At 47.0% G+C, this 4,904-nt stretch overlaps 1 pseudogene; it reads left to right on the top strand.

Moving 5' to 3' along the window:
- The first annotated feature begins 4,413 nt into the window (after positions 1–4,413).
- LOC123458497 lies at positions 4,414–4,904 on the top strand (annotated as a pseudogene).

The raw sequence follows: 4,904 nt of genomic DNA, 5'->3' as shown, positions 1-4,904 counted from the left end.
CTTTTGCAATGAACCCTGAGCCTTGGAAGGTGTGATAGAGATGTTTCAGTGTTGGACACTCCTCCGTCACTTCTTCTCAGCACTATGTGGGTCATCCCAGTGGTCACCACCATCTGAAAAGAGAAGATTCTCTAACCAAACGTGAGAGTAGCATTACCATATGAATATGAACATTAAGTGTAGTGCTTACAGAGCAGGTTGATGAGCATAATAAAAGTATTTAAACCAGACAAGTCTGTTTCATGTTTCTCCAGGGGAGCCCAGCCTTTCCCCTCAGGCCTGGTGCCTTTGCACAGCTCCTCAAGAGGATTTCCATGAGAAACACAGCTTGTTAATTTTAGGTTATTGTTGCTGCTGTCAGTACACCCATTGATGAATGGGTGTATTGATCTCATGCTGGGAGCTTCTTTAAATGGTCATTGCATTACAAAACACCATCATGACTCCCCACTTCCAGTGCACGTATGCAACAGCATCACTAAGTCCCCAGAGAGGCACCAACTGCGTACCACGTTGAGAATTAGAGCAAGACTTAGTTCCGGCTCTTCCATTTCATGTTAGTGATCTTGGGCAAGTCATCCATCCATCCATTGGTCCAACATTTAATTGGAACCTTCTTGTGTTAGTCATAAAACTTGGCAAAATGGCAATAATACCTAGGGCTGGAAAGATGACTCAATGGTTAAAGGCACTTGCTTGCAAAGCCTGACGGCCCAGGTTCAGTTCCTTAGTACCTACATAAAGCCAGATGCACAAAGTGGTGCATGTTTCTGGAGTTTGTTTGCAGTGTCAGGAGGCCCTGGTGCATCCATTCTCATGCCCTGCCTTTTTCAAAGAAACAACAACAAAAAAATGTTTTTTAAAAATATGGAATGCTTCGCAAATTTCATGCTAATCTACTCTATCATTCTAATTTTAGTATATGTGCTGCCGAAATGAGCACCAAATTTTTTTTTAATATCTTTTTGTTCATTTATTTATTTATTTATCTGAGAGTGACAGACACAGAGAGAAAGACAGATAGAGGGAGAGAGAGAGAATGGGCGCGCCAGGGCTTCCAGCCTCTGCAAACGAACTCCAGACGCGTGCGCCCCCTTGTGCATCTGGCTAACATGGGACCTGGGGAACCGAGCCTCGAACCGGGGTCCACAGGCTTCACAGGCAAGCGCTTAACCGCTAAGCCATCTCTCCAGCCCACCAAATTTTTTTAAATTTAAAATTTTTATTTATTTGAGAGAGAAAGAGAGAGAATGAATGAGCATACCAAGATCACCAGCCACTGCAAATGAACTCCAGATGCATGTGCCACCTTGTGCATCTGGCTTATGTGGATCCTGGGCAATCAAACCTGGATCCTTTGGTTTTGCAGGCAACTGCCTTAACTGCTAAGCCATCTCTCCAGCCTGCAACAAAAACATTTTTAAAAAGTGGTGACAGCCAGGTGTGGTGGCACACACCTTTAATCCCAGTACTTGGGAGGCAAGGATTGCCATGAGTTCGAGGCCACCCAGAGACTACATAGTGGACTACAGTGAGACCTTATTTAAAAAAAAAAAAAAGTGACAATACCCACCTCTGGTGGTTTGAATGAAATGTCTCCTACATTCTCATGTGTTTTGAATACTTGGTCCCCAGCTGGTAGCAAATTGGGGAAGTTATGTGGCCTCTGGGAGGTGGAGTTGTAGAGAAGGTGTACCACTGGGTGCAGGCACTGAGGCTTAATAGGGCAGCCCCTGCCAGTGACGGCTAATAATCTCTTTCTACTTCCTCCCAGCTGATGTGACAAGATCTGATGCCCCGCCGTCTGCTCTGTCATGCTGCTTTTCCTACCATGAGGAAACTTCTCATTGAAACTGTAAGCTGAAAGAAAGCTTTTCCTCGCATAAGCTGTTCTGCTTGGGTGTTTTGTGCCGGTGATGAGAAGGTAACCATTACACTTTCACAACTGCCCTTCAGGCATATTTAGAGAAGCTAATAAAGTCATACTCATGAAGCCAGGCGGGGTGGCGCACGCCTTTAACCCCAGCACTCGGGAGGCAGAGTGTTGCAGTCCGGTTCGCATTGCTGGTAGAAATCACCCAACCAAGAGTAGCTTCTGGGAAAAAGAGGTTTATTTTGGCTTACAGGCTTGAGGGGAAGCTTCACGATGGCAGGAGAAAATGATGGCATGAGCAGAGGGTGGACATCACCCCCTGGCAAACATAAGATGGACCACAGCAACAGGAGGGTGTGCCAAACACTGGCATGGGGAAACTGGCTATAAAGCCCATAAGCCCGCCCCCAACAATACACTCCCTCCAGGAGGCATTAATTCCCAAATCTCCATCAGCTGGGAACCTAGCATTCACAACACCTAAGTTTATGGGGAACACCTGAATCAAACCACCACACAGAGGTAGGAGGATCTCTGTGATTTCAAGGCCACTCTGAGACTACATAGTGACATAGTGACTTCCAGGTCAGCCTGAGGTAGAGTGAAACCCTACCTTGAAAAAAAAAAAAAAAAAAAAAAAAGGAAGGAAAGAAGATGGCGGGCACATTTTTGGGCATATTTAGCTCAAGGTCATAGAATCCTTGTTTAAACATTAAACTAGTGAGCATGGATGCCTGTGGCCATGCTCAGCATTCTGAAGATAAGGGAAGAGACACTTTGAAGGTACTTTAATATAGGCATTTGTCATAATAGGGGCCTGCCTCGCTTAACGAGTCACACTTATTAGAGGAACAACCACATCCTCTTCCAGAAATCCTGACTCTGTCCCCCGTTGCCCATATGATCTTGTTTTCTCTGAGCCTGCTTCCTCCTCAGTAGAACTTTCTTTACTGACTGTGGGAAGATTATCTGCAAAGGCCTTCCACAGCATGCCTTGCTTCAGTGGGCGGGCTTTGGAATACAACTAAACCACACACACACTTGATAGCTCTCCTAAGGCACACAGGAGAAGGCAATCACTCAACGTGTGTACGTGAGGGCTGGTGGTGTTGTGCCAAGACCCCTGACCAGGAGCCAAGTCCCCCAGTCGCCCAGGAGTCACCCAGAGAACCGCCACAGAAGCCGAGACACTCGAGTGCAAAAGCAGCAGGTTTCTTTATTGCAAGCCTAGGCCTGGGCTCCGTCCCCACAGTCCGGCACAGCGGTAGTGAGGGACAGAGCCCCTTTCTTTTGGGGGAAGGGGTTCATATAGGAATTCGAACAAAGAAGTAGGGGATAGATACATGATTGGTTGATTTAAACAGTTCTGATTGGCTTGGGGTTTCAGCGGGCAAAGTTGGGGGCAGGAGCTAGGGGCACTCCAGGCAGATGAAGTCATCTCCATTGTCCTTGAAGTGGAGATTCCTCAGTTTCTTATCTAAGCAGGTGGTCAGAGGCCCCCCCCCCCCACAGTGGAGTGTTTCTGCAATGTCCTTGAAGTGGAGATTCCTCAGAAATGTTAGGGGGAAAGGCAGCAATTAAGCAAGCAAAGTTTACAGAAGCAAAAGGTCAGTACATTGGCCAGCTAGTGCTCTATATAAGTCAGGCCTGGGCCTTTTTTTTTTTTTATACTTAAAATGGTTATATTTGGTCTCACAGTGGGATGATCCCCACCAAGTACTGCTTTTCCTACCCAGGAACTTGGCATCCACACAGGACAAGTTCATTTATGTGAGTCTGGAGCAGTTTTCTTCTTGTTGCTGGGACACATACCTGACCAATAGCAGCTTATGGGAGGAAAGGGCTTATTTCCACTTATGGTTTGGAGGGGGAGTTTCACCATGGCAGGGAAGTAGTCAGAGTGAGCTAGTTCCTACCAAGCAGTGGGCTAGACTATAAACCCGAAGGTCTACCCCAAGTGACACACCTCCTCCAGCAAGGCACTACCTCCCAAAGGCTCCATAGCAGTTCTCAAGTTGCTACCAGCTGGGGACCAGGCATTCAAAACACATGAGATTATGAGGGACACTTGACATTCAAACCACCACAGGGTCTTTCTTCAGAGCAGTTTTACTTTTGAGTACCACCAGGAGAGGCACAGCAGCCACCATGTCTCCCAGGTCTGCACTGCTGGACAGATGGAAGTCATGAATCCTGAAAAGAGGTTTAATGTAACATATTTAGGTCAAACTAAATGTATTTATGCAAAGCCAAAGTTTTAGGATCATGCTGGAGGCGTGACTCGGGGAAGGATGGGGTCTGTGTTGGGAAATCTGTACCGCTTAGGTGCCGTGGGGACACAGGTCAGTGTCTTTACAGTCACTGGTCAGGAAGCAAGTGGGTGGACGGACCCTTGGAATCCGTGAGTAGGTCTAGAAGGTACAGAGAGTACCAGTGGACAGTGGGGTACAACAGAAGGCTCCAGGCGAAATGTCTCCAAGCAGGAAGAGTGTGTGTCTATTGAAAAGTCAGTATTTCCTGTGGTTTACCATGAAGTATGTATGAAAATGATGTCCAATGCCAAGAAATGTGGAGTTAGGTTCCAGCCTCCAGCTGTCATCTTAATTTATGAGAATGCAACCAAGGGGAAGAGTCGCCAGCAGGTCACGCCAGCACGGAGCTTTTCCACCTTCTCAGATTGCACCAGAGCTGCTGAACAATTAAAGAATAACCCACGACACGCGTTACTGGAGCAGGGGTCCCTGAAACAGCTCGAGAAGCTGTTCAGTGTTTCACGAGGTTACTTATGAGGACAGAGCTTGGCAGAAACGATGGAACAAATTCGACAGAAAACCACCATTGATCCCGAGGAGGACCTGAACCCACCAGATGACAAGGAGCTCGTCAAAAGGAGGAGCATCATGGGTGAAGTTTTTGAGAAAAAGCAGAAGGGGGATGGTCCAAATTTTGTTTATGACGTGGAGGTTGAGGTCCCACAGGATGAACAACTGCAGTCCTGTGCTGGGACACAGAATCATCTGATGGCTTCTGA

This window comes from Jaculus jaculus, chromosome 2 (assembly GCF_020740685.1).
Source record: "Jaculus jaculus isolate mJacJac1 chromosome 2, mJacJac1.mat.Y.cur, whole genome shotgun sequence".
NCBI lineage: Eukaryota > Metazoa > Chordata > Mammalia > Rodentia > Dipodidae > Jaculus > Jaculus jaculus.
The sequence above is the reverse complement of the archived record's forward strand: the minus strand, read 5'-3'. Positions and strand labels throughout refer to the sequence as shown.